General features: G+C 34.7%; 1 protein-coding gene across 3 annotated transcripts in view; it reads left to right on the forward strand.

Moving 5' to 3' along the window:
* Positions 1 to 17,179, forward strand: part of LOC148997164 (NACHT, LRR and PYD domains-containing protein 3-like) — a 77,147-nt gene that overhangs the window by 19,124 nt on the left and 40,844 nt on the right. The window lies entirely within an intron of this gene.

The following is a 17,179-nucleotide window of genomic DNA, read 5'->3' on the forward strand; positions in this document are numbered from 1 at the left end:
ATTCAACAGAATTAATGACACATATGGCTGCGTTCACTTTAAGAACGGATCCCTGTCTCATTTGTACTGTCTGTCTGTCACACGCGTTTAATGCTTATTTAAGACATTAGACTGTCTTTACGAGGTTACTCACCAATACCAGAGTTTTGACATAATGTCGCGTGTTTTTAACTGTTAAAGCGATATAATCCAGGGATAAAACGTTTGTTTCAGGCGAGCTGTTTGAGGCGGATTGGCTTTACTGTATGTGCACGCAGTGAAAGACATCTCTGAGAGTGCGCAAGCACGGGATGGTTTAATATTGCTTGAATGTTTAAACTAAAACTTAAAAAGACGTGAAAATTATAAACGTTAGTTACCATCATAGGTTACGATGCAATGCTGGCCCGATTGTGCAAGTGAATATTTCGTCGTGTCCCGACTCCTAAACGCGAGTGTGTATCGACAGCTGCAGCGCTTAGTGTAGGGCTGCAGCTATCAATTCTTTTTGTAATCGATTAATCTAGCACTTAATCGATCGATTAATCGAGTAATCGGATAATTTGTTTATGTGTGTTTTTAAGCAACCAAAACAAATAATGTATTACGAAAATGATAAGGTGTTTGGCTTTTATTTATTTAAAAAAAAATAGAGGTATTTATTCCAACTGCAACATTTGGCTCCACAACTAATTATTGCAATTTTTACCCGTGTTTATAAGTGCCAGTGCCAACAATTATATAACAATACAGTTAAAACAATTTACTGTAAAACCTGTTACATGTAGCCCATAACATGTAAAACTTTGAATACAAACTTAAATAGTAAAGCCCATTTGGCCTTAGTTTTGTCTTCTTAATACAACATTACAAAAAAAGGATTGCACCTTCTGCAAATTACCCACCTGGAAACAAAAATATATTAATATAAAATATCAACCCAAACAGGTACACAAATGTGTACAATTTATAAAAAATAAATAAATGGAAATAAAACAATTATAAATAAGAATCAGACTTTTTCAACTGTAATCTCAAGACAAACATCAGAGTGTGTGTGTCTGTGTGTCTCACAATATTTGTTCCTCCATCACGTCCCGGTGAATGTATGCTGAAATTTTTGTTGCGTGGCTACATAAAAGTTTAAGCATATGATGAATTGCCGCAATTGGTCTGACTGGCGCGTGAGAGAGACATGGGTGCACGCGCTCGCTTACCTCTCTGCCGTCGTGCGCGAGCCGCGGTTAGGAGCTCAACATCTCGCATGCGCGCTCGCACTAGATTACAGGATATTTTAACTTGCGAATTAATATGCGGCGGTAAAACTAGTCGATCACGAGTGGCTCAACAGGTAGATCTATAGACGAACTCATCTTTCAGGCATTTGACCGAAGGGATATACACGCAGCCTGAAAAATCGAATTGCGCGAGTCTCACGCTGAATGCGTGAGAGTTGGCAGCCCTGCCAGGTATACTTTGCAGACACATTGCATCTTGTTCTCTCCCTTTATAAACATATAATGATCCCAAACTTTAGACATTCTCTGCAATTTATGAAGTCATATGTATCATGCGCTGTGGTGTGCTTCCTGAATAACGGTCCGTGTGAAACAATCAGATCCCTGCATGCGCCATAGGAACTGCGTCATTTAACGAGGCTTCGAGGCAGATTTTTTGCCTCAAGGAATTTTTGTAATCGAGTAACTCGAGTAACTCGAGGAATCGTTTCAGCCCTAGCTTAGTGCTTGCCTAGTGCAGTGAGACGAGAAGACGCCGCACCGCGTCCGCGAGCCCTTTATATGGAAAAAATCGATTCGAGGCCGTTGAGAATCGATTTTGAATCGGCCACATTTTAAAAACCGATTAATCGAAAAATGAATTTTTTTTGCCCAGCCCTAACACACACACACATATATATATATATATATATAAATGACATAAAACATAAAAGCCTGCCGGAAAAGATGGGTCTTAAGGCAAGATTTAAAAACATGAATACTTTCACTGTTTCGCACATCCTGTGGCAGCAGGTTCCATAAATAAGGAGCTGCAAAACTAAAAGCCCGGGACCCCATAGAAGTAGTGCGGGTTCTAGGGAGAACAAGAGTGAGCGAGGAAGACGATCTTAAAGTCCGAGATTGAATATAGATATTAAGAAGGTCCAATAAATATGAAGGGGCAAGGTTATTGAGTGCTTTAAATGTCCGCTTTGGACAGTATTCATGTAAATTATGTCGGTTATGTCTTAAACAGTTGTGAGTGTATCGGATGTGCATCAGTGCAATTGGATCCGTATGTCATTGGAAATAATCCGACGTCTTAAAGTGAAAGTGGCAACAAACATAATGTGGTCTGTGTCCTTAATATTGATCAAGCAACCAAAGAAAAAGAGAAAAGCAATCACAGTTTGTTAATAGCTTTAGTATAATAAGGATTAATTATATTTAATTTACACAAAGAATATTTCTGCTTGAAAGAATAAAGAAGGATGTATGCATGGTTATAAAGAATGCATACTGTATATCATCCATTGAAAAGGCTGTGTTGTACTTTAGGAAAAGTGGTTTTTATTTAATTTTAAGAAATATTTTTTAAATCACAGTAGTTAAATCCGTATCTGTATTGCATGTTCAGACTTTTAAATCATTTATATTAATAGGTTAATAGATGTTTTCTTCGGGAGTGTATGGGTTTGTACATTTTATTCTATTCTAAATTCTAAATTAACGCATTACAATTTAACTAAACCCATTATATTTTAGTCGACTAAAATCCAATGTGATCTCATGAGAATACGTATGCATTTGTACGTAAAGTGTAGTTCTATCATACGTACATATAATTACGTTTTATATGCGCAGAAACGTATAATACTGACGTATTTACAGAACTAAAATGTAAAATATTTACGTTATTGACAGCACAAAAACGTAATTTATTTACATTTGAACAAATCCACCGATGTACACATTTGTACATATCACAATTTATGCAAATTAAAATCGTAGCATTATGTTTTGACTCTATTGCATTCAACTGTCTTATTCATTACGTTTTCAGTCTCATTTATTGATATAATACTCATAAATATTAACATTTTGCTCGTTTCGCCTGCATGGTGTTAAACAATACACTATAAAACCTTAAAAATACATTCTTTAACTTTACTCGTTTAACCATTTTGTAATATAGTTTATTTGTCGTGAGGCACAGAAAGTGTTTTCTCCTATAAAACAAAACATAAATTCACAAAAGACATCAATTTTATTAGTTTGATGTAATCCAAATCTTTAGAATCCATAGCCTACGTTGTTTACAAGAAAAAAAATCCTAATTCAACCTTTTATCCAGTCGTGATCTTCGCCTCCATTCTCAGCAGCAACCGTACACGTCAAATCCCGCGCTGGTGATGAATTCAAATTCAAAAATCGCGCCCTTGAGAAGCGATACGTCGTGTTTTACGGCAGAGATATCAAATGGTCATTGGCTCTTCCCTGCCTCATCACAGATTGAGACATGAAGGACTCTGTGACGGTTGGTTTAGTTCTTTTGAAATAGTGCGAAGCTGCGAACTGAAGCCGGATGAACATTTTCATTGATTATTAATTTAAATTCTGCTCTGTACTTCATACAAAACTATTACAATGTTGCCAGAGAGGACTGCGACTGCAAAGCATCTTCATGTGAACGGCTTTTGGTAGCGGTTTTGACATTTTCGCAATAAATATATTATTGTGATTATACTTGTCTGTTAGTCACGTTTTTCTTCATAATTGTAACGTTAGTTTACGTAGTTTTAACGAATTGTTAGGGGTAGGTTTAGGGGTAGGAGTAGGATTGGTGGCTCAAAATATATTTTAATGCCATATTGTTAATACAACTGCCATTTCCCAACACATCTGTCCATTATGTTTTATCCTTTTTTTATATTCTGTATAAAATACACTGTAAAAAAATGTCTTGTCAAATTAACAGTAACTTACTGGCAACAATTATCCAGTACTTGCTGTATTTCATTCAACAATAAAATTACTTTAACACTAACTACAGTACTGTTAAGCATACTGTAAAATCAAATAAAATTATTTTACTGTAATTTCTTACCATATTAAAGTACAGTATTACACTGTTAATTTTTAATAATACTGTATAGTATTATACAGTTATGAAATGTTATTGTATTTATTTGGTGCTACTGTGTAACCTGTAGAATATGTAGAAAATCCGTAGAAATAGAGTATTATTTAACAGTTAAAATAATATTTCTATGGATTTTCTACATATTCTACATGTTTGCACAGTAGCACTATAGGAAATAGAAAAAAGAACAAATGAAGCTTTAACTGCTCAAGGTTTATTGTGTATTTTCAAATTACATTTACATATATACATTTAAATACATGAATAAAATTAAATACATGAATAATAATAATGTAATATAATACAATTTAAATCATGCATGAAAATCATGAACAATCATGCGTTTCAATTCATGCAAAAATGATTATGAACAGGTAAAATAGAAAAGATTAAAGGGGCGCTATCTGATCAATCTATTAGAAAGGGGGGGGGGGCTTAAACTAGATAGTCTATTGGTTTGAGATAGACTGTCTAACTGGTCAGACTGGTCTGTTGCTGATTTTAAAGGGTTTTGGGCTCCTTTATAACTAGAGGACCAGATTTGCAGGGCTGGGAGAAATGTATAAACTAGCTTTGACGAGTAAACCACCAATACAGATGAGTATTACAAAATGACAAGTTGCACTCAAAAAAAAATGCTGGGTTGTTTTAACCCAATTTTTGGGTAGAATATGGACAAAACCAAATGTTGGCTTAAAAATGCAATGTAAAAATTTAACCCAACGGCTGGGTTTGTCCATATTTGGCCCAAAGTTGGGTTAAAACAACCCAGCATTTTTTAGAGTGTGTTATCCAGTGTCCTTTAAAAAAATCTAAACACAAAACAATATCATCATGCACATGTGCCATGAAAAACTTGCATTACGGTATTAATAATCATTTATATGCAGACTTAATGTTCTAACATTTGCAATAGGAAGTTCTCTATCCAAGCTTTTATGCAACTGAACCAGAACAATTCTTAACAACTTGCAGATAGGCAATTATCTGTTCAAAATTCACAGATAGCAAATAATCTGTTTAAAATGTTCTCAGTGGGTCAGTATTTGGCCAAGGTATAGTAGTAGTAGTTGGATAAATAGAATAATTAAATTAGATTAGATTTACAATTCATCGGTCGTCAAGATGGATGGGGTCTTCTTAATATGCACAGCTCACACCTGTGGAAAAGGAGAACAGACGAGACGTTTTTACAGTAAAAGCGTTTTTGTTGTTGTTGTTTTTTTTTTAGCTAAACAGCAAAAACAGACAAAATGATGTCTAAAGTGTAGTTCACTTAATACTGTCTTGTTTGTTGGACTGTTTAAAATCAATTCATTTACGGTCACGTGAAAACGTCAATCTTGCTTGTGTGATACTAAGTTACATCGTATGACAAAAGAAGCTTGACAGGGCGTCTTTCCCTTCAAATAAGTAACGTTACATGTCAGTTTACACATAGTTATAAAAACAATTACGATATCAGACAATACTGTAAATGTCACACATAGCTTTGTATTTGGACAAAACTGCACTTTTTGGGCGCTGCGGTAGAGACTGTCACTGAGGTAAACATTAACGTTAACTTAAATAGCAGATTGCCAGGTCAGGATTTACACAAAAATAAGCGTGAAAAAATCAATAAGAGGAATCGAAACTTTAATTTTATAACAACAGGCTAATCCGAATCCTAACCTTGGATATCAGATTTAAGGATACATTTATCGATTTTCAATTCCCAACCCTATAAAGTTATAAAATAATGAACGTGCAGGCGTTTCCACCGACATAACGTGGTAAATAACAAAACTGATTAGACCATTTTGACCTTATAAGAGGCTATATATGATATACATGTTAATAAAATCACATTTAATCAAGTAACTTCATATAGTTCATGCCGCGGCCAGTTCTAACCTTAATCCGTTAATGTAAGTAACTGATATGGTTTGCATAAAATATAAAATTACTAACCAGATATATCATATGTAGGCTATGGCGAAAACATTGCAGACGACAGCGGCGCGATGCATGGCCTGCGCGCTCTCACAGAGGGAATAAGGGAACTGAAGAGTTCTTCATAAAATGGCAGCTTGTTGTGGTTATTTTTCGCAGTCATTTCGTACTTATGTATTTAAATTGACAGTAACATGTCCCTAGGTTACATTGAAGAGTGTCAAATTGTACATCTTATAGTAAAATGTCTAGAATAGATTAAATTGAATACAGAAATTGTGGTCAGCTATTCTATATAACTTTAAAGTTATAGCAAGAATCCATAATAATTATTACTTACCAGATGAAGAAGTTCCTGGTCGGCAGAAAAGACAGCGGCACCACTGACACGACAAACTCTTTCAAAATTCAAATGCGCTCTCATGCACACTGAATTAAGGCTGTTAATGGTCACTGGCCCAGTGCTACATTTCTTTTTTTTTTAATGTAAGAATAATAACATTAGAGGTCTAGCAATTTTACCCGTGGAACTGTGTGTCGAGTTTTTCGCGGTCAGTTTGCACTGCTGTATTTAGATTAACAGTAACTGATAATTTCCCAGAATGCATTGAAATTCTACAGTAACATACTGTCAACTGTGTGCACAGTACATAATTGTTGAAAAAACAAAATAATACTGTGAAAACAACTAAATTCTACTGTAACTTACTGTACATAGATTATACAGTAAGAAACTGTTGACAAAAACTGTATAATCCTGTGAAAACAACAGAAATCGTATACAGTGTAGTTATGTTTAGGTTTGGGATTAGGGTTATGGGATCTTACATAAAATGGTAAAAAGGGATATATACAGATATCTTTATGACATAGAATATACGTAAATACTTAACGTTTTGTAGCTGTAAAAACATAATAATGTTACTTTTAAATGTTGCAAATACGTATATATTATACATTTCAGCATCTATCCAAACGTACAAAAAAGTATGTTTTCTATCTTTGCAAAAAAATTAAAATACCTACGTATTAACAATGAGACCAGGCTGCTAAAATCATATTGAATTTCGTTGACTAAAACTAGACTAAAACAATTCAGATGACTAAAATATGACAAACTAAATGGCATTTTAGTCAAAAGACTAAAACTAAATCAAAATTTGTTGTCAAAATGAACACTGCTTTAGTTTGAAAATTACTTCAATTATCTTTTTAACTGTTAACTGGTTTCAATCTTATTTATGGAACAGAAAGTTTTTGTTCAGGATAGGTCATTTCTTCTGTTCTGTCGCTCACCTCCACAGGGATCGATCTCGGCGCCCTCCCTTTACTCGTTCTACATGCTACCATTGGGTTCTATATTTTAATAAGACATGGTGTTTCCTTCCATTCTTATGCTGAAGACACCACAATATATATACACCTATTGAGAGAAATGATCCGTCTGCTTCCATTTCTCTTTTATTATGCTAAGATGAGGTTACATCTTGGCTTGCAAAAAAATTGTGTCTTTAAATGAACACAAAACTGAGGTGATAGTTTTCCCCACTGATAATTTTAAGACCACCAGCATCGCTTTGAGGAGCCTCTCTGCATTCAGATCTATGCGGGATTAGGTGTGCTTTTAGATGGGCCTTCAAAAAGTGATAAATATCTTCCGTAACTGCATCTAGTTTATCAACTGCATCTAGTTTTTATTTGAGAAGTTGCACAGATACTTGAACATTGGTAGCTGTATTTGTAAGCGCTCAGACCAGTTTACCTAAAACACCTTCCAGCCATCCTGCATTGAAATGTAAATGAGTGTGGGGGGATTTGGAATCAGGGGCGTAGCAATCATTTCAAAAGTGAGGGGGACAGAATGTCAAGCATTTTACATGGTTCATGTTTACATGAAAGACTAAGACTTGTGTATGTGTTTAGTTACTTCTTAATTTTTCAGTTTTTTTTTTTAGATTCAGAATATGTTTCAGTGTGAAATACGGTAGAAATATCTTATTCATTTTTGTGTTGATAAGTTTTGAACTTAAATAACAGTCTTGGAAATAATATGTAAGCATGTGCCTGTACAGTAAATCAAGTTTTGTTTGCCAGAAATCAATTCATGTAAATCGAAAGATCTTAGTTTAGCCAAGACTGATCGTGTGATCACTGAGTGAAGAGTTTTGAGAAGTTGTTCAATGTTGTATTATGTTCAGAGTTTTAGCAGTGTTGTGTCGAAGTGAAATATGTAGTTTGAAAGATGTAGTCACTGAATGCATTAATACAACTCTAAAAAGAAAAACAACAACAAAAAAGCAACCTGTAATAGCAGCTGCAAATGGGGCCTTATTTATCACTCAGAAAGAATTAGTGTTAAACACATTTACACAAACTCTAGACACAGAAGGATCATATGTTCCCCACATCACACCAGGACATTTCACTCAAAATTGTGAAATATTTCACTCATTAAGTGTTTGATTTACTCATTCAACTGATGTTCAAAACAACTGTGTAGTTACAGTGCTGCAAAAAAATGCAGACATGTTTCTTTATAAAATAGCAGACACAATACCACTGATATTGAAAAAAAAAGATCTAAATCAACTTCTAGGTTTGGGTGAAGTGAGAGGGTCACAGAGACAGAACTAAAAACCTAATTTGTCAAATAAACTCTAAAAATAAAAGATATTCAAGACTGTGGTATAAATAATTGGATGATCTGACCATAACTCATACTATCCTTGATTTTCTAACTTAGGACATTTCCTTTGTGTGTGATTACATCGCCCTCCCCCACACTAATTAACATATCAATGCAGTATGGCTGGAAGGTGTCTAGGTGAAGTGGCCTGAGCGCTTACAAATACAGCTACCAATGTTCAAGTATCTGTGCAACTTCTCAAATAAACTACAATAAACTAGAGAAAATGCTGGGATTTACCCTTCCAAATTTATTTTGTAATGTTTTCTTTTGTAAAAATGTATTTAAAAAATAAATAAATACAAGAATTAGACTATCTACTGTTAACTGCAGTTTGTTACATTATCCATGTTTACAATACTGCACAAAATTATTCCTAATTTTCCCCTTTTGTATAGATTAAATTGGTGATTAAACTGAGACTAACACAAACACTTGTGGAGGTGTTTAGTTAAATATAATTGTTTTTTTTTGTTTTGTTTTTAATTCAGATTATATTTCAAAATGGTATTACTGTATAAATATTGCAAATTTTGGTCTTATTCATGTTGTGTTAGGTTTTGAACATCAGTTTTGATTGGAGAATGTAAAGATGTGCAATTTGGTCTTTATAGAACATAAAGTTCTGTTGGTGTTTGTGTTAAGTGTGAAATACATTCATGTAAATTGAAAGACGCCATTGAATAAAAAAATTCCAAAGCAAAATTAAATGATCCACAGTTTGTCACATAAGCCCATTTCACTCCGAGATTCTAGAAAATATACTGATAATTTGTCCCTTGATCTTTTGATTTCTGTTCATCGACAGTACCAGGGATTACAGTATTGTAAACATGGATAATGTAACAAACTGCAGTTAACAGTAGTTTACTTCTTGTTTTTATTTATTTATTAAATACATTTTTACAAAAGAATATGTTACAAAATAAATTTGGAAGGGTAAATCCCAACGTTTTCTCTAGTTTATTGTAGTTTATTTGAGAAGTTGCACAGATTCTTGAACATTGGTAGCTGTATTTGTTAGCACTCAGGCCACTTCACCTAGACACCTTGACACCTAGACACTAGACCAAGCCATCCTGCATTGAAATGTAAATTAGTGTGGGGGAGGGCGGTGTAATCACACACAAAGGAAATGTCCTAAGTTAGAAAATCAAGGATAGTATGAGTTATGGTCAGATCATCCAATTATTTATACCACAGTCTTGAATATCTTTTATTTTTAGAGTTTATTTGACAAATTAGGTTTTTAGTTCTGTCTCTGTGACCCTCTCACTTCACCCAAACCTAGAAGTTGATTTAGATCTTTTTTTTTCAATATCAGTGGTATTGTGTCTGCTATTTTATAAAGAAACATGTCTGCATTTTTTTGCAGCACTGTAACTACACAGTTGTTTTGAACATCAGTTGAATGAGTAAATCAAACACTTAATGAGTGAAATATTTCACAATTTTGAGTGAAATATCCTGGTGTGATGTGGGGAACATATGATCCTTCTGTGTCTAGAGTTTGTGTAAATGTGTTTAACACTAATTCTTTCTGAGTGATAAATAAGGCCCCATTTGCAGCTGCTATTACAGGTTGCTTTTTTGTTGTTGTTTTTCTTTTTAGAGTTGTATTAATGCATTCAGTGACTACATCTTCCAAACTACATATTTCACTTTGACACAACACTGCTAAAACTCTGAACATAATAGAACATTGAACAACTTCTCAAAACTCTTCACTCACTTAAAAATTAAGAATTAACTAAACACGAAAACAAGTCTAAGTCTTCCATATAAACATGAACCAACGAATTCTGAACAGCAAAAAATAGTGCATATTGCTGCCTGTTGTGTGTGTGTGTTTATTCAACGCATTCTCATCCTTTAACGTCATATAGAACGCTATATGCAAAAACGGCGCTATACTACGCACATGGCACCTGTTATCATTAATATAACACGTGCTGTGAGAGCTAAGTTTAGGTGTGGGGTAGGGTCTGCGTATCATATTTACGCTAAAGGATTTATGACGACTTGGGTTCGCGTGTTATATTAATGATAAAGCCGTTATTAATGATAAATGCCGTTTTTGCATATAGCGTTCTATGACGTTAAAGGATGAGAACGGTCTGGTTTATTATATATATGAATGATGTGTTTTGGTAGTTTTAATGCGTTTTGAATGTGAAATGTACTGCAGTGAAGCTGAAGTGAAGAGCTTAAAAAAGTGATAAGTATTTAGAAATAAATACATTCTAATTTAATTTAATTTAATGGGAATATAACATTCTAATGTTGTGGGTTAACAGATTATGATTGGGTTACAAGCATCACCTGATGTCAGTCAGGATAAAAATGTAATGATAAAAAATAAACAAATCTGGGTAATTTAAGCCCTAAGGGAAACAAGGTTGTTGTTTTTTTTTACTGATATTGGCCAATATGAGGGACCACAACCCATAAGATTGGTCTTTCATTACAGAAAAGAGGCTCTCCAGTTTGATGGTAAAGGGAACAATGTGTAATTGCTGCTAATATACTGTTATATACTGCTGCTAATATGCTAATATCAAATAATGTTATATCTTTTTATAATTGTATTATGAAATATATGCCTTGTTAAAAAGAATTGAAACATGTTCATAATTGAAACCAAAAGGAGAATTATAAGCATTCCCCAGACTTACTGCTGCCATTGCATTTTATTTATCTAGAGTCTAGATCATGTACAGTTTAGCTTGTGTGGAGACCTGCAATTATACCTTAAAGAGATATTTCTGCTTGATTTTATTGAGTTGATAAACTAGATGCAGTTACGGAAGATATTTATCACGTTTTGAAGGCCCATCTAAAAGCACACCTAATCCCGCATAGATCTGAATGCAGAGAAGCTCCTCAAAGCGATGCTGGTGGTCTTAAAATTATCAGTGGGGAAAACTATCACCTCAGTTTTGTGTTCATTTAAAGACACAATTTTTTTGCAAGCAAAGATGTAACCTCATCTTAGCATAATAAAAGAGAAATGGAAGCAGACGGATCATTTCTCTCAATAGGTGTATATATATTGTGGTGTCTTCAGCATAAGAATGGAAGGCAACACCATGTCTTATTAAAATATAGAACCCAATGGTAGCATGTAGAACGAGTAAAGGGAGGGCGCCGAGATCGATCCCTGTGGAGGTGAGCGACAGAACAGAAGAAATGACCTATCCTGAACAAAAACTTTCTGTTCCATAAATAAGATTGAAACCAGTTAACTGTTAAAAAGATAATTGAAGTAATTTTCAAACTAAAGTAATATACACTGTAAAAAAAAAAAATCATGATTTGTTATCATAACGTTGTTTCTTCTGTCAAATCAACTTAGATAATGTATGTGGTTCAGATGACATAATATTTTGAGTTTCTGATTATAAAATCAATCTCCTTCATTGTATTAAGTCAATTTTTCAATTTCAATGAACGTAAAGTTTCAAGGCAACCAGGTAACTTCATTTTTTAAGTTAAACCAACAATAATTGTTTTACAGTGCACACATATCAGTCAAAACTGCTTGTAAAATGTAAAATATAGTCAAATACAACTATTTGTATATTTGTCAAATACAACTTATCAGTAGGCAATAAGCTTAAATGCGATATGTGGACCAATCATATACTGTAAGTATAAAGCCACAACAGAGAATTAATTTTTTAAAGCAATAACTTTCCTGTATTGTCCACAACATAAAGCTTCTGATGTTTTATAGGAATTTCATCAAAAGTGTTATGATATTCTGTATTATTTGTTAGTATGGAATTGCTACTGAGGTACAGACAAAATTATTAAGAAAAGTAACAATGGCAAGTAAATTGTTAGGGACTGCTATAACCAAGCATAGACAGTATCTATGAAGAGAGAGCGTTAAATAAGAAAAAAATAATATTATGAATGATAAGAGGCGTCTTCTCGCCTCTGCTTTCGAACTGTTGCCGCTGGGCACTTCATAATAACTGCATGCTATTAATCATTAGTTAATCATTAGTAAATAGTTTATCTGTAATTTATAAAGCATTAATAGACATTAATAAGAAGTTTATAAATACAGCTATAAATGCTCTATTCTTGTGTAAATGATTTATTCTTTATTTAGAAGCATAATATTGTGTTTAATCATTGTATTTTCATACTTTATTAATGATCAATTTATAATTTCCTAATGAAGAATAACATTATTTACAAACCAGTTATTTAGGAGTTGTCAGTGATTCATGAGATCACTTAAGTGTATTTAAATGTAGTAAATGCAAGAAGTTAAGCATTTAGTAGTGGTCAGTTAACTTTTTTTGGCAGCTCATCTAAAGTGAGGAATAGTTATATCTTGTAAAGCATTCATAAATTAGATTTAAAGGCTCAGTTCTCTTCTAAACAGAAAAAGGAAACAAACACAACACTTTGAACATAAAAGAACATACAAATATTTAACTGAGCCTTTGAAATCTCTTTTATAAATGCATTACAAGGCATAACAGGTCCTCACTTTAGATGAGCTCACAAAATAGTAAACTGACCACTACTAAATGGTTGATAACTACCTGAATTAACCTTGGATTACAGTAGAAATACATGTTAAAAATGTATTAACACACTAAGTAACTATTACTATATGTCTGAATAATAAGATGCATGAATGCACATTGAAATAGTTTATTAATCATTTACTCACTTTCTAAGTGATCTTATAAACCACTGACAACTCCTAAATAACTTTATATTGGTTTATTATTATGGTTTATAATGCTATACTTCATTTAGAAATCATAAATTGTTCATTAATAAAGCATGGAATTAAAATGATTAAAACACATTATAGATATGCTTTTAAACCAATAATCAGCAATTTATAAAGACAGCTATAAAGCTATAAATTCTTTAATATTGTTTTAAAAGCATATCTATAATGTGTTTTAATAATTGTATTTTCATTAGTTAAGCATTTACTATTGCTTAACTAATGATTACTAGTGTGGGGTTATTAAATTTACTGAAAGTACCTTAACTAAGCAGCTCTACAGTCTCAGAGGCTTTGGGACAGCCAGCCATTCAGACAATAGAGAAGTGTGAACGACGTGTGTTAATGGGCCACTGCAGTTCCTGCTCCAGCCTACAGGAGCGCTGCTGAGTATGGGCTTAAACACACACACGTGTGTTAGTCCCCACTTGGTCAAAAGTTAAAAAAATTCACCAGAGCGTTTTTTAGTTGATTTTAACATGTTTTAAGGCATAGCTAACAGGGGACTTGAAAAATGTCCCCACTTCCCTCGGCGGTCCCCTGTTGGTGAGTGTGTAACGACACCAAAGTCCCCTCTTAGATAGGTAGACAAGTACACACACACACACACACACACACACACACACACAGATGATTCGACTATCAGTCGACTATAGAAAGATTCGAAAATTCTGATTCGAATGTGTAAATCCTTAGTCGGGGACACCCCTAAACCCCGGCATCCTGGCCAAATTTGCCCATTGGCCTCCGCCATCATGGCCTCCTAATCATCCCCATCTATACCAATTGGCTTCATCACTGTCTCCTCTCCACCAGTAAGCTGGTGTGTGGTGGGCGTTCTGGCGCACTATGGCAGCCGTCGCAACATCCAGGTGGAGCTGCACACTGATGGTGGTTGAGGAGATTCTCCCTCTCTCTGTGAAGCGCTTTGAGTGCCGAGAAAACCGCTATATAAATGTAATGAATTATTAGGTGTTCAGGCACGAAGTGCTGAAAACCTATTGTATTTGCTAGAAAGAAAAAAAAAATCCCCTAAAACGCATCGTGCAGCCCAAACCGTAAGGGCTGGAGCTCTGAAAAATTGTTATTTCGGTTTTTGTCCAAAACCCACTTTTGCGAACTAGTCCCTGGATTTTTGCCCGATCGGGACCAAACCATTCTAGGCCTATTCTCTGGACTCTCTCTAGATCAATAATTATCGAAAAAAAGTTGAAATTTTGCATTTGGTTGGCTGTAACAGGGTCATTTAGATAGTGGTCTGTGGCAAAATTCAGTCAAAAGCCCCTAAATCCCCCCAAAAAGTCACAACTTCACAAAAATCGACGAGCATATGTGTCCTAACATGGTTAGGAAGCATGCAAAGTTTCGTGAGGATCGGATCATAGGTGGCGCTACAATCGTCAAAAAGGTCTCTCATTATTAGGTGTTCAGGCACGAAGGGCTGAAAACCTATTGTATTTGCTAGAAAGAAAGAAAAAATCCCCTAAAACGCATCGTGCAGCCCAAACCGTAACGGCTGGAGCTCTGAAACTTTGTCAGATGGTAGGGCCTCAAATTGTGGAGAAGCTATCAGAGTATGAGCCCGATTGGCCCATAGGTGGCGCTACAGCAACCAAAAGTACTAAATTGCTCATAACTCCAAGACTGTTTGACTTAGCTTCAATGTTTTTACACCACTGTAATCCCTGGCTCAAGACGGACAAGATGTATATCTCGGATTTCCATTTGGAGCAAAAAAAAATGTTATTTCGGTTTTTGTCCAAAACCCACTTTTGCGAACTAGTCCCTGGATTTTTGCCCGATCGGGACCAAACCAGTCTAGGCCTATTCTCTGGACTCTCTAGATCAATAATTATCGAAAAAAAGTTGAAATTTTGCATTTGGTTGGCTGTAACAGGGTCATTTAGATAGTGGTCTGTGGAAAAATTCAGTCAAAAACCCCTAAATCCCCCCAAAAAGTCACAACTTCACAAAAATCGACGAGCATATGTGTCCTAACATGGTTAGGAAGCATGCAAAGTTTCGTGAGGATCGGATCATAGGTGGCGCTACAATCGTCAAAAAGGTCTCTCATTATTAGGTGTTCAGGCACGAAGTGCTGAAAACCTATTCATGGATTTCATGTGACGTCACACAGTGGCGCGGCCGCCATTTGTAGGACCGAATCGCGATTGCTAACGTGCCGTCTATCTGCAGTGCTGTAAGCTGTGACAACAGCAAATCACAAAGAAATGATAAACTAAAATTTAATAACATTCCCAAAAACCCTGAACGTTGTAAGAAATGGATTTCTGCTATCAAGAGGGATAACTGGACACCTACAGAACACTCTGCAGTGAGCACTTTATTTCAGGTAAGGAATGTAAGCTAATGTGAACTGTTGTAACATTAGCACCTGTTGCTTACCAATCAGCCTTTGCAGATAAATTCAATTAGGTAATGTGTAACTGGCTTACATTTTCTAACAAAATAACTTGATCGTCATCTGTGTATCAACGTTATGTTAACGTTAATTTATCCACTTTTAGACTAACTAATTCGGTAAAACTTTACTAAGGCTTTAGTAAATAGATATTCCATCACATATAAAGCATTAATAGTCATTAATAGTTATAAAAAAGCAATTTATAAATACAGCTATAAATGCTTTATTCTTGATTACTTTATTAATGACCAATTTATCATTTCTAAATGAAATATTGCATTATTTATAAACCAGTTATTTAAGAGTTTTCAATGGAGTTGTCTAAGATTACTTAAAAGTATTTAAATTCACATTCATACATCTTATATTGAGACAAACAGTAATACTTAGTTTGTTCATAAAATCTAGTAAAAAGCATTTATAGCTGTATTTATAAACTATTTATTGTCTATTAATGCTTAAAAAATTATGTATTAACTGTTTACTCATGCTTAACTAATTGTTAATAGCATGCAGTTATCATAAAAGTGTAATCACTAATTCTGAGTTGGTAATGTTAATTGGTGTCTCATTATACCACTGCAGGCAAGAAAAGTGATAATCCTCTGAACCCCGATTATGTGCCAAATCTGTTTGCCTACCTGTCACCTGAGCAACGACAAAGAAAAACCAATTGCTACAAGAAATTTGAGCAAACACAAGCTGTCAAGAGGAAGAGAAGTTGTACCAGTGATGTGTCAATGTTACCCCATGGTAAATATACTGGCAATGAGATGGACCACAGTGACAGCTTTCCTGAGAGCGGGCAGAGTGGGGAACACAGCTACTGTAAAGACCCTATCCATACTGAGAGCAGTGTAGCATGCTCCGATGAAGCCTGTCGAGAAACTGTGAAGAAACTGACAGAAGAGTGTACCAGACTGAGGGCAGAGGTCTATCAACTTAGGGACAGGGTAAGCAAGTTATCTTTCCAGCAGGAGGTGTTCAAAGACAATGATGAGATGGTCCAGGACTTAACTGGACTTCCATCCTATTCCAAGATGATGGTCGTCTTCACCTTCTTGTCGGGATTCCTAAAGGGGGAACCTGGGCTGACTCCCTTTGTGTAACATTTGCCCATCTGTTGTGCCCTCAGAATAAAGACTACGTAACATTGTGTTCCCAGTGTAACACATAACTATATGAACTGATGTTTGTTTTGATACAAGTCTGTTTTATATTTGCAATAAAAAAAGGTGACAGTAAAATTCTGTTC

The sequence above is a fragment of the Pimephales promelas genome, chromosome 2 (assembly GCF_988280905.1).
Source record: "Pimephales promelas chromosome 2, fPimPro1.hap1.1, whole genome shotgun sequence".
In the NCBI taxonomy this organism is placed as follows: domain Eukaryota; kingdom Metazoa; phylum Chordata; class Actinopteri; order Cypriniformes; family Leuciscidae; genus Pimephales; species Pimephales promelas.